The sequence below is a fragment of the Tympanuchus pallidicinctus genome, unplaced genomic scaffold (assembly GCF_026119805.1).
Source record: "Tympanuchus pallidicinctus isolate F22 unplaced genomic scaffold, pur_lepc_1.0 scaffold1, whole genome shotgun sequence".
Taxonomy (NCBI): domain Eukaryota; kingdom Metazoa; phylum Chordata; class Aves; order Galliformes; family Phasianidae; genus Tympanuchus; species Tympanuchus pallidicinctus.
In genome coordinates this window covers 76,966,178-76,993,891 of record NW_026294618.1, presented here as the reverse complement: position 1 = coordinate 76,993,891, position 27,714 = coordinate 76,966,178, and the positions used below count along the sequence as shown (strand labels likewise).

At 36.7% G+C, this 27,714-nt stretch overlaps 1 long non-coding RNA gene across 2 annotated transcripts in view; it reads left to right on the top strand.

Annotated features, from left to right (window-relative positions):
• Positions 1-1,544: 1,544 nt before the first annotated feature.
• Positions 1,545-27,714, top strand: part of LOC128079199 (uncharacterized) — a 38,830-nt gene continuing 12,660 nt past the window's right edge. For both annotated transcript variants that reach the window (XR_008206022.1, XR_008206023.1), the window contains exons 1-2: positions 1,545-1,590; positions 27,220-27,365. This is a non-coding gene — a long non-coding RNA (uncharacterized LOC128079199). The remainder of the gene's footprint in view (positions 1,591-27,219; positions 27,366-27,714) is intronic.

The window sequence follows — 27,714 nt, the reverse complement described above, 5'->3', positions numbered from 1 at the left end:
ATATGGGAAAGTAAGAGAGAGTTGGGGAGAGCAGAGTCTACAAAGTTACATTAGTAGACATCATGTAAAAGCATACCTCCTCCAGCAATGATTCTAAGTGGAGCCTGTTGCAGAAAGCTGGTAGAGCTGTGATGAGAGATGTGAGCTAGGATAGCAGCAAGGACTGTTCTTCACCAGCTAGAAATGGAGAACTATCCAACAGTCCAGGCTGCTAGACAAGTTTACAGAGAGGAGGCCAAGGCAAGGTGCCAAATGAGTGAGACTTAGCTGGGGACACAGCCAGGCATTGGATCTGGGCCAATGGGCAGGTGATACATGAGTCTGCATCTCAGATGAGGAATGGTTGGGACCTGCTTGTGATCTCTTGGTCTCTAATGTAAAGTATGCCTTGCTGCTTCAACTTTCAGCATTTTTTTCTGTATACAGACAGGGTAATTCAGTTATTCTTGTGCACTGTTCTAGAGGGATGGAACCAATACCCATCCAGTGAGTGATGGATTAAGGCCAATATTATCAATTTCTTTGATTTTCAGGAATACTTTCTGTTTTATATCATTCTTAATGAATCTCCAATAATGTATTTCATTGCAATACCATTGCTTGCAGCATCTCCAGGCTGCAACGATAATTTATTTCAACTTCAAGTCAGACGTGTGAGAATATACCTGGTATTTCTCTGGATTCCTGAACATAACCCTACTTACAGAGTTGAATGCACAAGCGATCCCTTTACTTGAATACCATTTAGATATGGGCTAACAGCATATAACAGCATGAGGCAGGCACTCTGGCGTGAGGCAGGCACTCTGGCTCTCAGAAGTGGTCCCATTGTTCTTGCAAAAAAATGCACTTCTATGTTATTTAGTACCAGATGTGACAAAATATGTAAAATAAATAAAAAATATCAATTAAATAACCATTGATTGCAGAACCAATTGAAAGCCTCTTCATCACCCTTCTCTTCTACTTTGTGCTTTATAAAACATTCCTGTGGTGCAGTCCAGACCCCAGAGGGTTGGTATATATGATAAATAGCTCATTGTGAACAATGGGTCAGGTAGAATTGGGAGCTTTGAATCCATTAACTTTCAGGGTCACTGAGCTTTAGGTCATATGGAAAACACCTTGGAGATCATACAAACAAAATTATAGCAGGAATGTGTAAAGGTGAGAAAGCATATGCAAAGAAAACTAGCATGGTATCTAAGTGTTGTTTCTCCTGCTGAACTGGAAAAAGAGAACAAAAATTTAAAGCAATGCTCTAGAAGCTGTTTTACTGCTAAAAGCATGTGATGAATCACATCTGTGTTGTCTGAGGCAGCAGAGAAAGCCTGTAGATAGAAAGAAGAACATACGATAGCCACCTGTATGGGAACTGTTGAATCACAGCCTGAACCTCTGATTGATCCCCTTAGGCAAGCAATGAGTCAGCCACTGGAGCACAGGTGAAGGCAATTCACCTGTGCTGCTGGAAGGGGTGGAGCCTGGTTGCACCTCTTCTAGACCCATTGAAGAGCTGACTACTAGTAGGGAAGGATCTCTTTCTGGAGATCCCTCCTTTTGGAGTTTTACAGCAAGCCCAGGATAAGGGTAAGCCTTTTATCTATTTTTGGTGTAATAGCCTGCTTAGCCAAGTTCTCTTGTATATTTCCTAATTATAGCACCTGTATATTCATTGATTACGCGCCACCAAAATGCAAAATAGTATTAGAAGACAGTGTACTACACTCTCTAATGTTTGTCTCTAATATTCAAATTTTCTAGTTCCCACCTTTTGGAATTCTCATTCTGCAAGCTAAGGAGTCAAGCCTGAGCAAGAGAAAATAGTGATCAGAAAGTATTTTCTGTAAGAGTCCTTAACTATGAGCAGTCAGATGCATAGTTCGCAACCAAGGAGCATTGTCTCCCATGGAATGTTGTTCTCTGCATAGCTGCTGTCATAGTGGATTTACTGGATTGAGATGATATTCAGTATGTGCCATCAGTATGTATTGGAGTAGGGTTCTAGCAGCTGTTGTGTGATGTTTTTCTTCCAGAGGCATGGTACAAAGAAGGTAGCTGGCCATCCATACTCCTTCACTGTCACTGAAGTTCTCTAAGCTTTTTAATTGGTTTCAATTCACTGTGCCTAATCTAAGACATTTAAATAACATGTTTAAGAATCTTCATACAATCATATGGTTAGAGTTACTAGCTGGCATACCTCGGAACTGAAAAACCTCTGGTAATATCTAGCCCTTCAGATTTCTTATAGAAGAAAGCTAGTGCAAATAGAGTACCAACATAAAAAAATATTTTGTATTTCTTAAGGTAAATTTCCTGCTCTGTTCTTAGATTTGACAAGCCTTTGACTTTTTTCTATCAAGTACAGTTAGTTTCATGGCTGTAAGGGAGAGGAAATATAAATTCTTAAGACAGCCCTTTCTTTTAATATTGTCTCCATAATATTGGGCTATTCAATAATAAACCGTTCCTCTTGCATACAGGCAGCTTTCCTCTATGTTGTTGTTTTCACAGCATATCATTCTGTACTTCTGAGTTAGCTTCTTCATCTGCTGTCTCTAATACTTCCTATGTTTTAGTAACTTATGGCAGTGCTTTCTTCCAGCAAGACAAGTTACTTCTTCCAAAGGATACTGTTTGTATGAAGTCTATGAGTTTTGCAGGATTTCCATGGGATGTACCTCGTTATGGCTTTCTAGGCTCATTGTATTACAAGTTATGGCCAGGAATTAAGAAATATGTGGAATTTATATGTATGTATATATTTTTAAAACAACTCTTGAGTGGCAAAAAAAGAATTGAAACAGATGAAGAAAACAACAACAAGTAATATTAAAAGAAAGTCCTAAACAGGATTTGTATCATTCTAGTGTCAAAGGATTAATATATGGGGGTGTCAGACACTTATATGGCTTTGTCTGGAAGCCAGACTTGTTAAAGATGAAGCTAAACTCAAGGAGTTATTAACACTAAAAGCTTTACTCACAGCACTTTGATAGGTGCTCAAGATATAGTACTGATAGATAAAACATAGAAGGCACACTTGAAAGCACACTCAGACATGCCTGAGCCTTCTTTCCATTATTACATACCCTATTTTTTGATATCAAATGCTCCATTTTTTTCTTCATTTTCATCTCCCATCTCTCTGACACTGGTAAGAGCATGAATCATTTTAATTCCTACTTTCTCTCAGATCTTATTGCCATCTACTCCTGGGCATAACAAGGTGTGCTGAATTCCCACAATACTGTGCCATCTGCTTTCTGAGCTCTGGCTGTCAGCATACTTAGGCAGAGGTAGTAGGTACAAGTACCAGGAGTCAGAAGGGAAGCTCGCTTCACCCCCATGGTGTGAGCCATTACTTTTACATGGGAGAACATGTGGCTGTCTCTCAGCATCAATCCCCACTCACCTTGATACTTCTTGGAAGGCGCACTGTGATATAAATTCAGTCCTTATCTCTGCCAGTGAAGACAATACAACAAAAACAATAAACAAAATGTGGTCCACTAGTCCAAGAAATTTGTATCAGCGTATGTCTGACTGGTGACCTGAGGGCTGGTGAGAAGAGTAACTCATGTAGCAGTAGAGGTAGTAGATGTTCCCTAGCTTACCTGGCAGAGAGGCAAGGGGGAAAAAAAGAAGAAATATACAGCAATTCTCAAAGCAGCTGTCAGAAGTCAAACCAGATTGTTTCATTTGGATTGTGATGTACATTAAGGATTTATCATACAATGCCACTGACTTCCCATAAGTTGCTGTTGTTACTATGGGTTAAAAAGGTCTGTCAGTGACTGTTGCTTGTTGTTGTTATCATCATTCAGGAAACCTCACTTTGACACAAAAACACAATTTTGACACAAAAATAAAGGTGTGGGGAAAAGCAGCAAAGGTAATATTACAGCTTGCTCTTTCCAAGGTCTTGTTTCACTGAGTTTGCTGTGACACAGTAAGAGCATCTCAGTTTAGCCTAAGCTAGCTCATTCATCTCCCTGGGCAAAGGCATAACCCTCCATGGCTAGAAGCACATAACCAGAAAATCTTTTGCAAGTATCTCTGCAACAGCATTATATAAGAAACAAGAAAAATCTTTAATGCATTTTTTTCTTTTAATATGATTTATTTCCACTTAGAAAACACTAAAATATTCCCATTGTAATATTCTGAAAGCACATGCAAGACAGTGTTGTAGCTATGATTCTGAACAAATAAGAAAATACTTATTTTAAAGAACAGTGTGAATAATTTTTGAGCAAGGCAAAATTATATCTGTATATTTTGTACAATTCAATACTAATCCCATCTGGACATAATGTTTAACTAAAATGAGATCATCAATTACAGTCTGTGTTTCCTCATGAAGTAATGTTTTATTTAAATTGTTCCTGTGATTTTTTTTTGACAGTTTAAAATGTACGGATTTTACTGCTTTCAGTTTCTTTCCTTGATGCTTAAAATATGATAGATTTTATTGCCACTTGCAATTTCTTTATTCTTATCTCTCTCTGATGCATATAGAAACCATTAGGTCACAGCCTGAACCAGTGATTGAGCAGCTGGTGAAAGGGTGTGGCCAGCCCTAGAAGCACAAGTGTGAGCAATTCACTTGGTATGACCCCTTTCTAACCTCATTTAAGGGCTGGCAGCTGAAGGTTGCCTCTTCTGGAAAGTTCTAGGAAGCCCTGATCCCCGGAAAGAGTAAGCTATTCTTTCTTTGCTACTGAATTTGTGACCATTACCTTTCTTGTTTGATACAAAACTAGTCAAAGGCAGCTATGTCAACTGCTTCCTCTCCTTACATATCGATATAGCCAAAACATGACATCTCAAATACTCATTTTCTTGAGTTGTGATTAAGTGTGTTATTAGTCATCTAAATCACTGGCAAATTTAGCAAGTTTTCCTTGGAGTATCTGTATATATCTCTATCAGAATTCCCCTTTTACCTCTTTTCCAATGAAAGCAAATTACTGTTTTGTTTCCCAATTCAAGTAGAAGACAGCGCTATCACTTAAAGTCTCTTCAAAGAATGGCTTGCTTATAAAATAAGTTGAGCATCTCTGAGTAGTTATTTTCTCTAGCCTTGAATACTGGTCAAAAAACTTGTGCTACCCTCTACAGAATTTGTGCACAGCCAAAGATTAAAGATGAAAAACTTAGAGCTCATAGAAATTAGAGATCTCTGTGTATTCTTAATTATCAAAAACTTTATTTCCAAATATATCAAGCGTGGTCATTCATGCTAGAAGTAAAATAAAAGCAGAACTAGAAAGGAAGAATATATGTATTTTCCTCTCAGCATTAAAATATCATCACAGCCATAAATTTTACTATAGAATGGGTGCATGAAATCTATCACTGTACCTGCCAACAGATTATAGAGAAGACCAGAATGCTGGACTGTTAAAGGCCTATTTATCATATAATTGGTTACATTGCAGAAAAATACTGTCCAAATATAAAGTAGTATCATTCATATAAACACTGGAGAAACTTTTACTGGAGGAAAATACTGAAATTATTGGAACAAAGGACAAATGGGAAAAAAAATTGTAGGAATAAAAGGAATGGGAGAAAGGCATCAATCTGGCATTATTTATGAAGCTTTCTTCCTGGTTTGAGTTAGGAGGTAAACAGAGAAATAGAAAGATAGCTGACAGGAAAGCAACATAAATGTAGTGATGATGTCTCAATGGCTAAATATGTTCTGTGATGCCCATTTAATCGCACTTCTTAGTTATAATGAACATAACTTCTATAAAACTTCAAATCTGTGACTCCCAGAAAGCTAAGCTTTCCTATTTAACAATTTTCTCAGAGGCCAGCTGAGTTCCAACATGCTCTCATGACGTGTTTACTACGGTTCCTAAATTTTTATCTTTTCTGTATCACTTTCCATGTGTTCACAAAATAATCTTGAGATTGTTGTGGTTCTTTCCTCTTCTCCTGGTCTGCATGTGTAACAAAACTTGGAGGAAAAAAAATGCAACGATCATAAGTTCTTCTTAGTCTTGGTGGAAGACAGAAAGCCAAATTACTATGGTCTGAAATTCCTAGGCAAAAGCAAGAGCATCATTTATTTGATCACCTCTGTTTTTTCCAGACATGACGTAAGGGAAACTGCAGAAAGAAAACACTTTTTAAGTAAGCAGGATATATATTGATCCTATCTCCTCACTTGCTGCTACCTATCCATCATTCATTTGCTCAATGGTCAAGCTATCATCAGTTCTTTGTCGTGACTTGTGTTCTTCACAAAGAAGCCAGGATACACACTGTAGAAGCGCTCTCTAAAATCAAGCAGATGTCTAGTAATACTAATGCAAGAAGTTGACCAACCTTATAAAAATATGAATAATCTTAATTACATTTCTATTCAGTTTTAGCTGAATGAACCAGGAATATATATTGGCCTAGGAGAGGTAGTTTTGGAATAGAGGCAGAGGGATATAAACCTGGTGGGACCATGAAGTGGAGACTGTATCTGTCATCTGATAGAGAGGGTGCTGTGGCAAGGAGCCAGAAATAGAGTTCTCTGAGGCTGAAATGTGAGCTGAGGTTAAACTACAGACAGATCTCAGAGTCTTCTGGAGAAGGTATTACAGATGTCACAGTTTGAACATTATGAGCACATACACAGCATTTCTGTACTCTGTGACTATCACTTCATATATGTCTTGCTCCTGAAGCACAGTAACATCAGTCTCAGAATGATGACTTTGAATAATATCTTATAGGCAGGTCTGAAACAAAGTCATATCTATCAAATGACTGAAAGCATAGCTAGTGTTGAGAATGATGGTGCCTCATAAGTGGAATTGTCTCCACTGCTTTATTTACCTTTCACCTCTTGTCATACTTCCTGCTCTGAAGGTTCAGCAGTTTCTTCTCAGCCGGCTGCAGAAGAGGTTAATAAATGAGAAGTGAGAATTAAGACTTGATTCCCTGAAGCCCACTCATATGTCTAAGTTAGAGAAGATGACTCTGAGTCTTTTCTATGTTCTTCTCTTGCTTTCTGACTCAAGTAAACTTTGAAATTGACTATAAGTATTTATGGAAATTGAGGGATTTTTCTTGCAGATCAAGTTATGGCATATCAAATCTCTATCACTTCATAGAATTGTTTTGTTAACCAAACTAATGCATCGTTTGTTTGTGAAATATACAAGCAAAGATTTATAAGCACGATCGGCACCTTTAAATATCCACAGAAACTTGTTCACATGCTAGCTCAGCAAATCAAATGTTTCCGTACCCACAGATGTCAGTGTTTTCCAGCTAGTCCTCATGATATATTAGCAATAAAATGTTAACAGCTGTTTTGAAATGGATATTTCAGTATAATTAGTGTCTCTATCATGTTTGCAATAACAACTTTCCTCAAGGAGGAAGCTTACTGTACACAAGTTTCTCCATCAATTCCCTACTGGCTTCTGTCTTAGTTTCTCCATTATGACTATATTTCCTTCCCAGAGGTACTGGGGATGAGATACTTATTGTCTCATTAAGGGAGATTTCTATATCAAACTCAAACATTCTTCCAGTGATAATACACTTCTTGTTACTGTTATACACTTTCATTTCTCTAATTTAATCAGTTTTCCATGCTTAATCATAGTAGGCATAAGCAAGATTTTACTTCAGTTTTTCAAACATTCTCTCTTCCAGCCATCACTTACCTTGACAGGCAAGGGGAGCAATTGCTCAATAGACAATAGGAAAGTGAGAAGTTACTTGCATGATAAAATGTTGCAGAAATCACCTTTTAATGAATAACTTAATCTCTGTATCCACTGAGGGTGGATGGTCTAAACTGATGGTCTGAACAAGGTGGAATAAAGGGACGTAAGATCATAAGGAAAGAAAAGAAACATTCCTTCATACAAAATAGAAGGGACACCAGGGGTTATGGACGTCCAGAATGTTCTGACATCTCATAGTGAGAGTATAAGATGGAGGAAATTTAAGATCTTTGTACAGAGATATCTGAATGAAATCACTATGATGTCATATGTGAATTTAGGGTGTGTGTGGATAAGAAGGGTAAGGAATCAATAGGAGAGAGAGATATTAATAGGAAGTAAAATTACTGATACTCTTCCATGTAACGTGAGCAGTCATTTTCTTTAGGTGCTTTCCAATATAAATGAAAATAAAACGTAGGATTGATACTTTATATCAAGTTAAAAAATAATACCAATATTTTGAATGAACAAATCAAACCAAAGTATTTCACTATGAGGAAGAGTTAAGTGGTTTCCTAATGAATATGTAATGCCATAATTAATATCTTTAGTTATTTTTCTGTACCCATAAACACAGTGGAGCATGCATGAAATTACTACCTTTTGAGAGAGTGAGTTGTTTCCTGTTGTATGGACTTGTAAACCATTGCTTAGCTCTGTGGTGTTACAGCTAACGAGTTTCTTTGGGATATCTTTTCTGTTCCATTGGTCAGAAATAGTACGTAAATGACAGAAGCACACTTTTCAAAACTCATTTGTTTACTTAACAACAAAAAATAATCAATACTGCAATCCAGCCTGGAGGACCTGCAAAGCTCCAGCTCAACAGTTAATTTCTCTGTCAAGAGGTCTGGAGAAAAAAAAAAAAAAGCAGAGTCCTTCCTCATCCACAGTATGTGGTGCTTTAAATTTTATATCCTTAGCAGATCAACTGTTCTTATCTTCTGCTGGCTTGTCAGCATGCAGCTGATTATTTTTTTTTGTTCATTTTCTGACAGATTTTATGACAAACACAGAACAGCTCATATGTTGAAAACAAATTAAATGTATTAGTATGAGTCAAAAGGAGAGAAAATAATTTGTAATTAAATGAAGAGCCTGCTTGTGAGTTCTTTGTTCATAGGCTAGAATTCAGCTAGGTTAATTATTTTTCCTGAGCTAAGTATTTCAATTTATCTGTGATTCATCTAAGCCCCCATTAACATGGAGAATGCTGAGAATCATCTGAAGTGCTGTGGCTGCAAAAGAGCTCAGCTGAATATCCACTGCACAAATGAATATATGTTGTTGGGTTGAGCTCAAGTCAGCTGACCAAGTGGGCCTTTCCTTTGCCCATGCTTCAGTGTGTGCTCCTATCTCTTGCCACCTGAATCCTAGTTTCCTTTTGAGAAAATCTCTTGGTTATACTCCTTTTCTCCCTGTAGGAAGAATCTCTCCTTTTTTCATTTTTCTTTTTGTAGGGGAGATGGGGGAATGGGTGGTATGTTTATATCTTGTTTACTTACTAATACTGTAGCTAATGCTGAAATTTTAAATTTTTAGTAACTGCTCAAAGGAAAATATTGAAAAAGAGAACTGAATATGTAGACATGAATCTGAGGGATGTACTTGAAGTCAGCGAACATTCTTTAGTAAGCTTAGTGTTACACATAAAATTTGTTACGATTTCAAGCTGATCACTTCTAACTTCTAAAGATTTTGATAACTGCAAATGTACCATGCAAGTGACAGAATCTATTGTAAAGTAGTTAATGTCACAAGCATTGACGGTCAAGCAAGATCAATAAAATCTTATAGAGGATGATTCCTCACAGAATTTTGTTATAATTCTTCCCTCAGGGGAGACAGCATTGTGATCTTCATATTGCTATTGAAATAATTGATTCAATATCTCACAAACATAACTGCATGAAAAAGGAATTGATTAATATATTAACACTAGCAGGGCTTTAAACAAAATAATCCAAAAGTATTTGGAAATTAGGGGAGGAAACAAAACAATATTGGAATTAAATTACATGAATCTTTAGTCCTATTCTAGAACTCAAGTCATTCTCCACTCAAAACTTTTATGCACAAATTACTTTTTTATGGACAGAATAGGCTGATTCCTCACTTGCTGCAGTAGAACTTTTTCCCACTGAGCAGTTCCTGTGATAATGAGGGAAAGTGTAACAAAATTACATAGCCTTTTTGTTCTCTTTGTGTTACCAAACTTAGGATAAAAAATATGCCTTTATATTAGTGCTCCATGTGACTCCTATTCTGTAAGGATCTGTGAAGTACAGACAATAAACTCTGAGGGACAGAGTCTGATTGTTGATGATGATCAGAAAAAATCTGAAAAGTATTTGTGTGTAATGATGCACACAGGTTTTGAATCTGTAAAAGTATATTTTACTTCCCACAACTTGGTCTAGTTTCAAACAATGCCAGACACTTGAGTATCTATTTATTAGATACAAGGGCATGCGGAATTCCGTATCTGTAGAAGTACAATCCTAACATTCTTTCTGATGGTGGTAAAAGGTTCAGAAATGTCAGAATTTAATCACTGCAACAGTGGAACTGACATTAGTTACAACAGCTACTTATTTTGATGTTTCTACAGATGCCAAGGCAAACACAGTCTGCTAGCAGTTTTTGACACCTGCTTTCAGGGAATCTGTGCAAGTATATGCATTGCAAAACTATTTAGCTAGAGGTGTATAATGCACTCCCCAGATAGTTTCAAGATGTATTTTAAATCAGGTGAACAAACCTGATTCTGTAAGTATTTCACTTATTTCCTTTTAGCTTCGTCACGTTATTGTATCTTTTAATTTTGGGGAGATTTTTTTCTACTTTAGTTTATGTCCTGTTCTTAGTGGTTTGCTATATTTTGGTATTCTTGTATGTTAAGAGGTTCACCTATTTATCACAAACTTTTTGTTGGAATAGTCACAAGGACTATGTTTATGAACTTGTGAAAGATTCTGCATCAGAGATTCATGAATAGCCTGAGCATAGTAACTCTAAAATACAGTCAGATTTCTGTTGCCCATATCTGTTAGGTGGAACAACAGGCAAGGAAACTGACTTGACAGACTTTGATTGTTTAAAAATAAAAATAAAAATCAGTATTATTAGTGTGTGACCTCTGTTGGTTACACAAAATACCTGTTCAGTTACCTCTTCTCTTGGTCTAGAACTCATCTCTAGAACTTGTCAGGAACCAGCCATTTTCCTTTTCCATTGGAATTACTGTAGACCTTTAAAATTTCTGTGGGAATGGTTTGAAAAACAAATGCTGGAAGGCAGAGAAGGTGCATGCTGCGAACACTGTTGTACAGGAACCCAGCAGGAGAAAAAGAAGCAGCATTGTCTGCGTTGCTGAACGCAGATTATCTGCTTTCTCAAATCATCTGTTAAAGCAGGAAGCAGTAGAGAAATCTGATCCCATCCTCTAGGAGCAGGGAAAGATATCTGTATTTCTCCATCACTATGTTCAAGGAACATGAGAAAATATAGAGGGAGTTGCTCTGAAAGTAATTACTTCTATTTTATTGTGTTGGTCCACAATGTTGGGGTGGATGTCTGTGGTACGGCTGTAGAGATTGAATCTTTCTACCAATATTCTGTTCCATGTTGTTGCCCTATGACAGGTGGCAGAAAGGCAATCTGACAAAATGATGCGTAATATGAAAAATTAGAAAAGGTGGCCTGTAAGACAGAATTGTTCTTTTTATTAGCCTGCAGGTATCAGTATTTTTCCGAAGCAGATGGAAAGCTAGTAAAGTTTCTGGTGTTTCTTCCACAATGAAAAAGATAAAAGGAAACTTTTGGTGAGCTGCAGGCAGCTGTAGAAGAATGTGTGCCAGAACCATGAACAGACTGCAACTACTACAGCAGAAAAAGCCTTGTGATGGTCATTTGTTGCAACTGTTTTCATTTGCTATTACGTATGGGATAGTAATAACATCCACATATCAGAAACAAGGATGTCTTGCAATCTTATTACTCTATTTCTCTTCTTGGAGACGTGAATTACCATCTTTTTGTAATCATTGACTTCCATTGTCCTGTCACTGAGAATTTACACCATAGTATCCTCTGCTGTGTACAAACATAGCTACTTGTAAGGAACACGTTTCAGCAAATAGTTTATTGTGATTCCTTGTTTTTAAAGGTACCTGTTTTACATTCAAAGCAGGTCCATTAAAATAGTAAGAAGCCTCTTTATGTGATTATCACAGCCAAATTTGTTTGTGACTCTTAATGAGCAATGTCCTGTACCAAAGTAGCAAAGATTTTTTTTTTTTTTTCCTCCATGGATACATAAGTCTTCCAGGTGAAGGGTCTACATCTAAGTATAAATACCATGGAAAAAAAGGAAAAAAATAATAAAAAAGGAAAGAAATAAAAAAGGTCATTGATAACATAATAGTTCCTGTGCATTTCAGGAATTGTGCCACTCTCAGGATGGAAAAACGAGATGTCCCGTCTTTATTCTTTCCAGTTAACTTGAGATTAGAGAGATAAGAGCTCTAGGCTAAGCCAATGGCAAGAGTGGAAAGAGCAATTAGATCTTTCCATCAGTGTGACTGTGTCTGCATGTATGTAATTAATCTGTCTTTCCAGCGGAGATCAGCTGAGAGGTAGCAAAGATTTTGTGAACCTTCCAGCAGATACCTCTTTTGGCACTTCTGATGGGCCTCATCTAGCATGCATTTTAGTGGTCAATATATTGCCTTGCAGAATAATAATAATAATGTTAGCTTTTTCACCTGTTTTTAGCAGAGTAAGCATCACCAACCCAAGAACTATGAAGTGTGGATGGAGGACTCACTGTTCTCACTGTGAAATAAGAACAGGGCACGTTAAACAACTGTGCTTTACTTCTTATAATGGAAGAAGCATTCTTGTGCTCCACATATAAGTTATCGTTAACAAATGAGGTCCAGTAGCCTCCAGCTGGCTCCAGTGTCCAGCTGCCTATGTTCTTGTACTTATTGTTAATATTTACTATCTGATTGTAGTAACACCACAGACAATAAGTGTATGATAGATAATTTAAGAGATGTCAGTGAAGGTGTAATTTAAGTTCAAGAATTAAGAACAGAATTACACAGAAATGAAGCTGTTTCCTCTTTTGTTCTCTGACTAGTTGCTGTGACTCTTTTTGAAGACATGCAGGTCTGACTGACATGAGCAACACCCATACCAATTTAAATTATTTCAGATCCATTTTATAAAATCACTGTTCTGAAAGCGCGCCTGATCTTTCTCTCTTTTCCATTCAAAATTTAATGATTTTTCTGAGTTTAGCTGTAGCTCAAATTCTACGTTACCCCTTATGTTAGACATCTACATAGGATTCAGTATATGCTGTTTTCCTGCTCCTGGTGGAGGATCTTAGTAAGCACTGTGTATCTAAATAGCTGTTTAGTATTTATTTAGTGATTAACTTCACTTATACTACAGGGATGCACCTGGGAGGTATCTGAAAATAAAAATGGTTCCAGTGGGAATCAGCTCCTGCTGACCACAGGAATGTAGCACTGCTGAACAGAAAGAGATGCAGATCCAATTCAAACCTGCGGAATAGGCAAAAGGAAATTAAGAGTTATCCAGATGCAAGGAGAAAATGGATTCTGTAACTTTTTGAATCTACACAGTGCACAGTTAACACAGAGCACAGTTAACAAGCAAATGCAGACAGAGCCTTTTGAACTTGGATGCAAAAACAAGAGATGACTTTGTAGAGAAGATCATGTGGTTTGCAGTTTTCAAGCTGTAGAAAATTCAAAGTTTTTAGAAGGCTGAAATTACTTCCTGGTGTGAAAGCCCCACAACAGCAGGTGCTAAGCACCCTCTCTCACTAGGATGCAGCAATTTAGTGAGTATGATGACAAATTCCTGAGTAAAATTATACTGCGAAACTGACTGTCACACTTATACTCTTAGCCAATTCTTCTGCTTGCAGAATAGTGATTGGTGGTGATTTTGGCTGAAAACCTCTGTGTCGCCTGTAATCACAGTCACCAGACAGCTGCTGCACTTATGCTTACAGCCACTATCATTTCAGTAGCAAAGATCTTTTTGACATTTTTTTTTTACTTAAAGAAGTTAAAAACAATTGTGTTCAATCCTAACTTGACAAAATACTCTACAAAAAATACAAAGCTCAGTTCCTGTATGCATACACCAAAGTTTGCTCCAAATGTTGGTGTTGATTGACCAGGATGCCAATGATAAAGAACTAATGCATAGTTCTTTTTTGGCAAACGTCCAGCTAAATTCTAGCAGAAGTCCACAGTGAAAAGCCAAATGTAGTTTCGTTGACAATCCCATATTCAAGGTCTAACCAGTTCAAATGGTACCAATGTGATACAAACATGAAATGTATGTACCCAGTGGATCTGCTGCTAGGATAAACACAGACTGTTATATGAATGAGATTGCATTTCTATTCTGGGGGCAGGGAAGCATGCAGCATAGCTGTAGACCACCTGCATCTGACCAGTACAGATTGTAATCTTTTTGTGTGCTCCCTTCACTTTGGTCACAGAGACAGCCTGTTCTTCGAAGCGTTCTGGTGTGCTATAGTAATTTCTTGATGCATTTTTTCCCATATATCTTGGCAGTCTTGAGATGTATGGGTTATGGGGAATTTTTTTCTGAATTGTCTCCTTGAGCATCCACTATCAGATCTATTTCAAGTACACTAGAGATATCACCAAAGGGGTAATATTGTACATCTTTTGGGAAAACCGAGTGTTCAACGTTCTTTACAGCAACACAGTGACTGGTAGTCCATCAAGTCCAATTCTGTTTACTGTCCTTTTAATGGAACTGGCTTTTAGTGTATATGTATGGGAATCTAGAGTGGTATTAATTAATTTCCATGTGCAGATACCAATTTATAAATCTCCCTGGATCCTAAGCTGTAGATAAGTAGCCTCCAAGATTCAGAGAAAAAGGCCCACACTGCTGTGAGCATAGAGAGGTTCTCTTACTGCAGGTGTGAGTGGTTCAGTATACCTTAACGATCCTTGCAGGATCCTGAGCATGCTGATGCCAGAGTGCCAGCAGAGAGGGAGGTAAGTCTCCTCAGTCTTGATCTCCAACATTCTCACACAGGATAAATTATTAATACTTATCCAACAGTCCATAACACTTCCAGCTTAATTAGATTTACATTCTGAGATCTGGGTAGGATTAAAAATCAACTGTAAAGCTCTGGACACATTTTTGCATCTCTATTTCCTTTATAAACACCTAGCCAGCGGGAGGGAGTTGTTCTCTCTGGATGCAGCGTGCTCCTCTGCACTAAGATCTGCCTGGTGAGGGTATTGGTCAGGTTAGAGCTAACATAAGCCTTCCATCAAAACAGTTTTCAGTGGTGGACAAGGGTTTTCAACCTAGTTGAAACTATAATACTACTTATTTAAATTTGCTCTCTGAAAAAAAAAAAAAAAAAAGTGGGAAATATTGTGAATTTTGAAGTCTTACAAAGAATGTTTAAAAAATTTTAGGCTTTAAAGTTTTCTGAAAGCTTTTATTCTTCATCAAAGAAAGCACTGTATCTTCCTTTCTTATAAGGAGAAAGAAGTTTGAAAACATATGATTATGAACATTTTTCTTTGAAATTTAAAAGATACAAACGTTGAGTAGCACTTATTAAAAATATATCAAAAATATATGTCTTTTTCAGAACCTCTTTTCAGTTAGCTTGATTTAGGTGCATGTGTTCTATATAACTACTGATAGATATTAGCAAAATATAAATCTTCTGTCTAGTGGCTTCTAGATTTAATGGATTACTGAGGGGTGAGTTAATGTCTCTTCTGCTCTTATTATTCTCCCTAAGTTTAAGTTTCTGTAATTGTCTGCTGACCAACAGAAACAGGGTTTTTCTGAATCCAGTACAAGGAAAATGTATGTAGGTTACTCCAAAAGAAGTGCCTTCTATTTACTTCTATGGAAACTAGAACAAAGAGCATAATAACATGGCTTGTATTTCATGTTGCTGTTACCACTGCCAGCATGCACTGCTCACCACTGCACTGTGCTCATTGTGTGTCCACTGTTTGGACAAACAATCAGCAAGCACTTATGAAGTCAACAGGTGCAATTTTTTCCAAATGGAGGAATTTGATGGAATCCCTTTGCTTCGTACACACTTCCATGTCAGACACTGTTTTGTCAGACTGCCCCTCTGCTGCCATCTGTCAAAGTACTATCCCCAGAAATGCATAAAGAATGGACAAGTATTGGAATTTGGACCCCAATCTTTTGCCTTATCTGAGAGGAAGAAGTCAGCCTTGCCTCCCAGCTTTAAAAGAGTTATCTGTCAGTTAATGTGAAGAACCTGATACCATTCCAGAAAGCTGAAAATTTCCCACTGACTCTCTCACATCATATCTTACTTCTTGATAGTAGTGAATTATCACTTTGGGACAAGCAAGGTACGTTTTCATGTACCTATTTGAAAGTGAACATACCAAGAAACAACTGCATGAAACATCCTGAGAGGAATTGGCCATTTTCTTGTCCAGTTATTCTATTTGTTGTGACAACTTGCATTCTGCTGGAGTATGTCCAGGTGACAGTGTTATGCAGCTGACTTCATTACACATGACAGACCAACATCATGAAGAATAACTCATGTAAAAGCCTTTAGCCCTTATCTGTTGTTCTTTTCATTCACGTGTTTTGTGTGAGATTCCCTGATTTTGATGCTTCGCCAGTGCCTAAAGGAACAGGGAACAACAGGGATACGGTGAGTACAGAGGACAAAAAGAGAAAAAGTAAAAGACTGCTCTTAAAAGACTGAAGAGCTCCTGTAAAAATTCAAACTAAAATGTTTGTTTGCTTGGATTTTTTTTCTGGGTACAAATAGTTTAGTTAGAAATTTCATTGTGCTCGTGAGCTTCCAGTATATTTTCTAAAGCATCTCCTTGCTCTGAGCACCAGGAAGAAAACCTTTTTTACAATTGTCCTCATTCTTCCTTTTGTCAGATTCTTCCCCGGAGCAGGTGAGCAGGCTAACTCTCCCTTCTAGTGGTTACATGGGTAGAATGAGCTGTAGGACAGACACCCAGAGTAACATATTGGAGTTCCTGCCTCACAATGCCTTTTCTCTGCCAATTCAGATGTATCCTCACCTGGGCATATCTGATGTCTTGTCCATGACCACTGTTGATCCCCCTAGCAATAATATTTTTGGTAGTCAATGGTATGTCTCTAATGTCCCCAGCAGGGAGAGGGTGAATGTGCTGGGGCATAAAAAGCAGATTTGTTGAGATAAGAGAAGTTCTGACCATGTGAAGGAAGAACACCTCAGCTGTGTAAGTTTCCCAGATGCTTTTTCATTTTTTCTTCTATAGTGTCCTTACAATTTCTGCTCCAAATACAAGCAAATTAGTCTTTTTTTTTTTTTTTAAGGGGACATAGCAAAAAACTACATAGTAGTGCTAAGTAACCTTCCCCAGAAGCAATATTCACCATCCTCACTCCCAAAAATTGCCTTGCCACTGCTTTCCTAATGTCTTTTTTTAATGCCTTAGTCACTTATCAGTCTGCTGTATCATGAAATTTTGGGTATATATTTGTTAGTGTGGTAAAATAGAGTGGGAGTTGAATAAGTATGAGTACACCAGCATGCATGCCACTAAAGCACAATTATGCATATTGGAGGCAAGCATCTTGTAGAGCATCATGTCACTGGTTTGTTCATAATATATGACCCATTTTGTCAGTGTTTATCTTTTATCTTTTTCACCAAAAAAATCCCTGAACCATGGGATGATGAATTCAGAGATGGCACAAGACTTCTTAGAAAGATTTCTAAACAAATTGAATGATATTATTTGAAATGCCTGCTCACTAGATTGTTGTTCCAATTGTCACAAAATGAGAACTAAAAATGTGAAGATTCCTTTCTAATGGGGAATGCCTTTCTGGTCTATATAAATAAATCTGGTTAATTTTCCTTCCATCTGTGTGCTCCAAGTGACTAAGTATAATTTGAAAATATTGGAACTCACAAAAAAAATAAAACTAGAGGGAAGTTAAAGCCGTGATCATCCAGCTCAATCTGTGGGAAAATAGGGCAGCTGAAGGCACTGAGGCAACAGATTTTCATGCAAACACCAGCTCCATAAGTGGATATATGGAGCTGTGCCAGGGAGTACACCAGCCTTTACTGAGGTCCATGGCTCAGCCTCCTGCAGCAGGAATGCGGCTCCAGGAACCAGATGTGAGTTGAGGAAAGTGAGGATGCACTTGAATGAAGTCAGATATTCTTGCAGCATTGGGCACCATCCCACGTGCCCTTGCTCTGCCTCTGGTGCTAGCACCAGATTTGTACTTCTGGTATTCTGTCACAGAGCATACCTTTATGCCCCTGGCATTTTGCTGGCCCAGGCTAGTCTTTCTGTTCTGTGTATATACATATTTCCAGTCATGTGTATTTATTTGTCTATTTACATTATTTAAAATATGAAACTGAATATATTTCTGAACAAGATAACAGTGCTCAATACAATGAACAAATATAAAAAGGTTTTACACTTCCAAAGTGTCAAGTAATGAACTTGCGTCAATCACACATGACTGGATTTGCACTCCATTTTCAAAATTATACAAAAGTGAAAATGGTTGTTATTATTATTATTTCTAGGAATCGGTAGTAACATGTATAAATGGGCCAATGACTGCAGTGCCTTTAGTTTTTCCTGTCCAAGATATTAGTGAAGTTTAGAAATAGAAATAAACTCCAAATACTAAACAATTACACCTGCTCAGCTCATAGATTTGATTCTTCTTAGTTCTCTACATCCTCATTGTTTATCCTGTATCATGTGATTGCTTGTTCGTTTTTTTTGTTTGTTTGTTTTATCTGAAGTAAAACTTGAAAGTCACAGTCAAATGCTACAGGGTTACAGTCAATGAAACAAGTGTAGTAATGGTTTGTGTTTGTAATGGAAATGGTTCTGGTATTTTCCTCACTGTGTTTAAAAAATATCTAAATGGAAGATCAAGAAAAAACAAAATCCAACAATTAAACATCCCAGAACCTAAGAAATGATCAGAGAGAGAACCTTGGAATGCGTCTGTTCTTCATAATGTTACATTAGCCTTAACTGATTCTAAATGAAAGATTAAGTATGAGAGCAAAAGAAAACAACAGAAACTTCAAACAAATATCAGGAAGTAAATGGCCAACAATGAATGGCTGGATTGGCAAGGAATGTTCTTGAGGAAAAAGTAACGATCTTTTAGAAAATAGTAAACAGTGATGCTAAAGGAAGTACAGTGCTAAAAACAAACAAAAAAAAAAATAAAAACAGCTGACCTTAAAGAGTTCCGTGAAAAGTTCTATTGTTTTCATCCACCATTCATCTGTTTACATTAAGTTCTTACAAATTTAATTTCCCACTCTTGGGAAACTTAAATTACTTTTCATATTGAATTTAATATGCAGACAGGATTGATTTTTAATGCTAGCTAATGTCTCTCAACATGCTGTGCATATTAGTTGGCTGTTGTAATAACTTATTTCCAGTTGTTTGTACTTCACTGGTTCCCCCTTGAAGTGACAACTCCTGGAAACTTCTCCATGTAATGTTGTTTCTTGTTTGAGTTCTGACACTTTCACATTGCAGTCCATTGTTTGCGTCTTTTGAAGCACACAGATGGAGGAACTTATTCAGTCTTATTTACGAAAACATTGATATTTTTGGAACACATTGGGTGACCAAAAAAACAGATTTCAGCATTTCTTTGTTTTGTGGAGACAATACCTTAGATATTTCTGTCAAGGTATATCCTCTATCTCGAACAATTTTGTGTCTTTTTGTAATGAAGTAAGGGGGCTCTGTCGTATGCTGGATCTGTCACATACTGCAAGACAACCTGTAGTTGTAGATGCTATTGCCTTGAAGTGGAGTCTGAGGGTTTGGTGTGCCCTCAGTGTTTTTACATAGAATCATAGAATTGCTCAGGTTGGAAAAGACCTTAAAGATCGTCAAGTCCAACAAGCAAGTAAAACAACAACTGCAAGATGAGAAAAGTTAGCGTGTGAACTTGTGACTTCATCTTCAGCCAGCCCAGAGTCAAGGGTAATAAGGCAGAACTGTGTAAGGACTTGTCATACAGGCTTAGCGTCTACTGAACAGTCCTCTGCTGCACTCCAAATGTTCTTTCTCTGTTCTCAACAATTGTTATTTTTTTTCTTCCTCTAGGTCAAATTACATTTTCACCACTTTTCGGTTTTGTTCACACTCGAGTTTCCCTAGTTAAGTAGTAAATGGAAAAACTTCCATAATTATTCATATCTTTAAACACCTTTAAGCAATTACTAACTAGCCAAAATAGAAAGCGTTATATTGTGTTTGTGCATAACCTCAGGAACTGGGGACTATGCACGGGGCACTCTCACACTTGCTGCTTTTCTTACAGAGCACATCTGTCTCTTCTCTGCTTCAATACCTAGTTTATACCTTTGTTCATTCAGTGGCTGTTTGATGTGAAAGAGGATATTTTGTCACTTGCCACTTGGATTATTAAAATGATCTTTTCCTCAGAGTGATATTCTTCCAGGAGTCACAGTTTCAAATATATTTGGACTTAATGTTGTACTGCCAGCATCTCATTGTTACAAGTAACTTTTTAAGGATATCACCTTAGTTTACCAAAATTTTTGACATTCCAGTAATTCTGCCGTCATCTGTTTCTAATCTAACTGTGTCATACTGGCTCATTTCCTTCCCTCCTTTAATATTGCCTATGGAGTATCCTCTAGAGACAAACACATATAAGAAATTCCAAGGGCAGACCATGAGGTATACCATCAATCCAATCCTGCTTCCTTCTAATCCAGTAATTGGTCTCATTTTCTAGTATCCCTTAAATTGGTATTCTTGTCAATTAATACTCATGAGAACGAGGAAAATCTTTTAATTAAGCTGAGAAATTCTGTTACGATCTGCTGTAGACCAATATGTCAAAGAGGGCAAAACTTAATATTTTGCTGCAAACTGGTCATCTTCTTTCAGTTCTTCAAGCTATCCAAGCTCCTATTCCTGTGATGTAGAGAAACAGTTAATTTTATCTAGATGTGTTCAGGAGGATGCAGTTCACTTTTATTTTGCTAGATCAGCTTAAATTTTTGTAATTGCCCAGATGCGATCCAAATCTGGAAGCGTTTACAAAGCTATTTCTATGATGAGCACGTAATACTACCTTGCAACCCAGCACAGGGCAGGCCCAAACTTAGCTGAACTGAGGATAGTCTTTGCCTAAAGCACTGACAGGATTGCTTATGTACTGTCATTTTTCCTCAGCTTTGCGGTTGGAACACTCACTAAATTTGAAAACAAGAAAAAAAGGCTGGAAATAGGGACCGGAAGCAATGACTCCAAAGGGCTGCCTTACACTGATGTCTTTCTAGCAACTCACCACTGGCTGAAGAAAAGTTTAGCCCAGCACTAGACAGCCATATTTTTAGCCTGACAGATCAGAAACAGTTGTGGTAGCAGAGGCTCTGAAACTGTTAAATTTGGAACATCGGATCTCCCACTTGGTTAAAGGTTTAAATCACCATGTAGTACAGTGTGCATGTCCACTACCTTCTTATTAATGCTTTACAAGAGAAAGGAGAAAGTTACATTAGAAGATAGACAGACTCTGACCTTGAGCAGGGCTAAGAGTAACTCTGAATCAGGTAAGAAATTCCAGAAAAGAAAAATAAATAATACCTCTGTTCAGTATTATGTGTTAAACAATACTACTGTCCTTCTTAGGCAGCTTAAAAGCTTTTTCAGACGCCTTCTTGGGATATTCAATTCTTTACATACATGAGTAGTGTTTCTGATTTGGAAGTATGTATTCAAGTCCAGGGAATTCACTCAGTGAAGCATATATTCCCTCTTTTCAGGAACGGTTCTTATCTACCATGTCTCTCTTCTAAAATAGTTTTTGCTGATATCTGCTTCCATTCTTCCTCAACTTTATTGCAGAAAGTTTGGATGTTCGTTGTATCACCTGCTTCTTTTATCTATGCAGTATTGGCTGCATCTATTGTAAATAGTAACCTCTTAGCAATGCAGTGTTCTCAACCCAGAACCAGAATAATAGTTTTGAACCTCAGGAAGTATTTTGAGAATATCTAAAACGCATCATGGTTAACACATCATGCTGACCTAATTAAATCTGAACAGATATAATCTGTATTCTAGATATGGTCCTTAATTTTAAAAGGTGCCACAACAGATTATTCTCTCCTTCCTTCCAGACCTGTGTTTCATTATGTACTAATGTAAATAAAAGTCCTTAATAACATGGGATCGTTTTTTAAACTACTTATCCTTTTTCTACAACTTTGCCAACAAGTTTAGCTACTTTCCCAACAGGCCATGCAGAAAGAATCAGTGGAAATAAGCTTTCCGTTCTTGTCCTTGTCCATCTGTTTCTTATTTCACCCAAACCAGTCTTTTCTGATACCTTTTGTTAATAGAGAGTAAGAACAATTATTTAATTTGCAGACTATTCTGTTAACTTTTAAACAACTTTAGTATATTCACTTTACACTTAACAGTTAGAATGTTTTTTTTTCTGTATAGGAGGGGATAAGGGAGAATGACAGCGTAGTAATTTAATCCAAATGAGTTTGTTAGGTTGATATTGTTATAGCAGAAAATGTCATTAATGAAGAAATATGCTGCTATATCTGAGATAAAATGTTTAATTAAGAATTAATTAAGAATTACTGATGTTATGCAGATATTGCCTGAGAATTTGGATAAAAGGAGAGCTTAATATTTTGTGACTCAGTAAATCTAAAATTAGAAAACTGGAGACCTTAAGGAATTGCAGCAATCATCTATTTTTCCAGGTTGAAGTTAGCCAGTTTGGTCAACATCAATCTCTTATAACATGCTGTGTCTTTGAATATTTGTAATGTAAACATTTTCCTCTTCCTGTCCTTTATTTCTATTTCAGGAACACCTTTCAACCATCACTCAAAACTAAAATGAAAACTAATCTACATTAATTCACTGCTGTACTTTTTTGCTTTTAGCTAAACAGCTGTCTGGGTGAAACAAAGAAACATAGGTAGTCTCATCAAAACTAAGTTATTTGGGGAGGGAAAAAAGGGGGAAGGAGTTTTAAAAACACAGACCATGTACAAAGCTGTTATGGCTTATCCTGCAAAAACTGATTGCACCCTACAGTGGTGGAAAGGATCTCAGCCCATTTCCAGCTGGGAACGCAGGGTTGTTTTACTGCAAAAGTGAAATGACAGGTGATTATCATTTTCTTTTTGTAGATGGCAAGGAGACTTGTGTAATATCTCTCATTTCTAGAAAACAGATAAAGTGGAAATACTTAGAGGACTTGTTTCTACCTGAGTAAAGGCAAACATTTGTTTTCTGCTTTATCTTGCATTTCAGAAAGATATGAGTACTCAGGCTGTAAGAATCTGGATCTTCAGTAGCAGCTAGGTATAGTCTTGTTGATGCTTATATAGGAGATGCTTATATGCTCAGGATTCTGGGAAAATATATTTTTAAATGATGTGCAGTCTAGTAATGAAAAGAGACTATCAAATTTTCTTCTCTATTGAGTTTTCTCTCGTACTCTTGCTTTTAAGAACTACCTTTAATTTTGCCTTTTCTTCTTAGTAACAGGAAAGTGTTTAGTGTTGCACACAAGCATTTTAGGTAAAGCTTAAACAGTGGCATTCTCTTTTCAAGACAAGTTTTATTCTATATGGAATTCTGTGTTGAAAAGTTGCTGTATGCATATCACTGACTGTCAACACTGTGTTTCAGTCTGTATTTTCTGACTGGATACCATGGTAGAGTATTCCATAAAAATTATCGTTCTATGACTTGATTATGAAATGGCAGAGAATCTGGTAGCAGTTCCTCAAACCACGTATTTCTTTAGTAATTAAGCCAACAATAGAAGATAATCTATTCATTCGTTTATCTACTATTTATTTGTTTATTAATACTTGTTCAGCTCTTATTATCATGGTCTACTATGTTTATATTACTTCAGAAGAAAGCTTGTTTCCTTCTTGCTTCAAGACTTGCCTCAGATTGAAACCTCTGGCAAGTTAGATAAATTAGGACATCCTCACAGTGGGGAAACCCTAACTTTATTGCACTCAAATATCAAGCTTAAATAAAAGAGTGGGATTTGTGCTGCTCATACTTACAAGTATGTGAGGCTGTGCATAAATGCATGGAAGTTTCAAGGGGAAGTAGAGTGAGGAATTCCCAAGCGTGGCTAGAGCTGAGTATCTCAGTTCAGCCTGCTGTCAAAAATGATATAATGACAAAATGGTATTAGAAATCATGGGCGTGAGTGATCTAGAAATGATTGTTTTAAAAAGAGTAGAAAGGATGTCTGAGACTTATTTTTTTTTTCAGTCTATTCTGGGCTTTGTCCATAGAATTTCATGTGTGTCTTGTCACAGGCAGCAATGAAAGTCAAGTCAGCAGGAACAAACCTTCGTCCTGATGTTTTCTTCTGTCTACAAAATAATAGCTAGATAAATTTACTAATATTAGTATGATCTAATTCCTTATCCATATCAGAAATTAGAATGAAAAACTTCTAAAGTTCCTAATTGCATAATAGACTAACATTATCTGTAGTTTCAAAAATACTAATTTTATTAAGAAAAAGCAATTAGCAGCTTTCTGGTCCAGGAGACAGTGTTATTCAATCAGATGCGATGGTGTTTATCTATATGTTTTTCTGAAGAGTAGTCACGTTCAATCAGTCCATCTGCTTTCACTGCTGCAGTTAAACTCAATTAGTTAGTAGTCAGATGCTTTTTGAAAATACGTAGGATTGGCTGAATTTATAGAAAACTCTATGTGGCCTCTGTTTTCTCCGCGTTTATAATCTGCTATCACCATGCTGTCCAGTTCTGACCAAATATTGTAGAGACTGCCAAGAAACTATGGACTTTCAGATTTGGGACAAAAATAAGAGCTAGACTTCAAGCTTAAATATCCTCTTGTATCATGCTGTTTGTCACTAAAAACAATTTAAAAAACAAACAAACAAAAAAAACAAACAAAAAAAAACACTCATTCGGTACCACAAAACTTGCAAGAAGGGAAAATACATTATCTCAGCTCCAGCCATAGTTTATAATGAGAGCGAAGCTTGTTAAATGTGATCTGCCTTCTACTGCATAATTAGAAGGAGAAAGTTCCATGTTTTTTAAAGTAGCTTAACTCTGCTTTTACACCAACATTTTAGCTGACAGGAATAGATTCTACAGCTCAGCAACAGCATGTTTCTGCTTCCAACAGATAAGAAAATACAATGCACAATACATTAATTTTGCTTCTAGTACGTCACAGAAATGATGCCGAAGTTGTAATGACATTCATTAGCAGATAGTTGGTATGGATGCGGATGAAATGTTCAGTATGTTGTGTGCCATATACAGGGGAAATTACAAAGGGTTTTGTATATTTGAGAGATTATAAATAATCTCTCAACCCCTTGTTCTCTCAAACACACAAATTTTGTGGTGGTGGTTTTGGCTTAATATATTTTTTGTCCTTTTTCCTTACTTTCTGTTATTTTCCCTTTAATCTACTAGACTTAGTTGTATTTGAACTCTTTGAGGATATTGTCCAAAATGTCATAGATTGCTGAGGTAAATTATAAATAATACACATTCAGAAACCAGAAAATTGTTTTCCATGTTTCAAATTGTTTTCTGTGACCTTCTTTTCTGCATCATGACCCTTTTTCATAAGCAATTGTTTGCATCATTGATTCCACCTGTTCTTCCAAGGTAACTATCCCTGCTTTGAGCTGGGAAGAAACAAGTAGTTGTAACAAGTAATACGTGTCTTGCTCCGTGCACGTTGAAATGAACTGAATAATGTGATATCATAACTAGTAACAACAATCTTAGCAGTTTTTCAAAACAGCCTGCTCAGTAGCTTGCTATTAATGTTGTGCATTGCTCTTCCTGGCTATGTTTATTTAATTGTCTAATTTTTTTTTGTTATATTTCTTCTTGCTTCACTACAGCTCTTTCTCGTTAGTCCGATGCTCGTCCTCAACCTAAACCACAGCTGCTGGCAGTTTCTATGCAGATTATGATGCTCTGTTCTTGATATCTTCACCATCATTCATAACAATCAATTTATAGAGAAAAGTAAAAGCTTGTCTTATATTTACATTTCCAAGCCCTTCTCCCAACCTCTCACCAAACTTATAGCATGATAAGTGCATGGGTGTTAATAATGCTGGCTTATATACAGAGAAGAAATAAATATGATTCCATCCTTAGAAGTGGAAGACATTTCAGCTTTTTGTAAACTTCCTCCTAAAATCTTATCTGAAACATTCATATAAGCTCTTCTTTCCAAATGTTTTTCCTCATCCTTGTTTTTATATCTCTTTATAGATCCTCTTTCTGAATGCTTGTGTCGTCAGTTCCACTTATTCTTTTAAAGTATCTTGAAGATTTTCATTGTCCTTTCCTAAAAGCTTTAGTCTGAGTAGATCTCTAATTCTCACATCAGGTAGCATGTAAAAATTGTTTCATATCCATTGATCTTAACACTTCGTTATGTAAAAGTGAGAGTTAAGTGTCTATGCTGGAGGAATATTTTGGAAAGGCTTCTGGAGTCTGTAGAAAGATGATATATTAACGCTTGACTTGTCAGAATATGTTAACAGAGAGATACTTGGAACCCCTCTTCTCTTCATTGAGCAAATCTGTATGAAAGCAAATAGCACTCAAGAGGCCCAACCTCTGTACACAATCAGCTGCCTCATTTCCAGAAGTAGGTAGGATGCTCTGAAAGTAATGCAAGACAAAGCTTTATTTGCATTTTAGAAAAAGAAATATGTCAATTCAAATTAAATTAAAAAATGAAATGCACGGTTAATTAACTAGTGAAGTCAATAGTTCAGGCATTGGAAATACTAAAAAAAACAGTACCTATGAAAGGTTACAAAATTCTATTCAACTGTCTATTAATTTATTTTAATTCTTTGCCTGAGGATATAATTCTGTCATGGCTTTATGACTTTTTTTTAATCAGTATTCCACATCATGACATCATGTAAAGCACTGAAAGTTAAAGAGTTAATGCCCTACTTCCGTGAAATGCCAATTTTCTGAATACCTGGCTCTCAGCAGAGAAGCATTACATACCCCAGAAGACTCTGCATTCAGAGAGGAAGATAAAGGTCCTGCCAAGTCATGGGACTCTCTCCCTTGCTGCCTGGCAGTGTGTGGGTGTGTTCCCCAGCCATTTCGCCTTCAGTTCAGAGTAAGGCCTGTGGTTTCAGACACTCTCATTTTCTTTGATTTTTTTTTTTTTTAGCCTCAATTCCAATTGTATTGTATTTTGTTATCTTGCTTTCCAATATCATATGTAGTAAATTAACTTTCCTGCTCACATCATTGCTGTTGTTCTGTTTCCAGGCTCAGCCTCCATCTCCCCACCCTTCCTCCTTTCCCTTTTTGGACCGGTGAGCCTGCTGTTCCCCTGTCATGGACACAGTCAGGTCTAGATAACTCCTTGACAAATTCTTATCAATGAATCCCATGTTTGCATATATTTTTGGAAAGTAAGTAACCATTGCTTACAATCCAACCACAATTTGTATTCTTCCTTAATCAGTCATTGTGTTGTTTTATCTTATTTTTTTGCATGTGTGTGTTTAGATTTTTTTTATTTACAATAGTGGATCTCTTCAGTAAACGTGAAATTTAATCTATTTTACTAAAATTTATTCATATTAGAATAACTATTTCAAAACTTATAAAATAATTTTATAAAATAAACAAATAGATATTTTATTAGAAATTTCTTGAAATTGATAACTAGAGAGCTGTGATTTTAATGAAGTTCTTTCCTGTTTCTGTATTAGCTTGAAATCTTTATGCAGTTAAAAGTATTGTGAATATCAGTAGGTG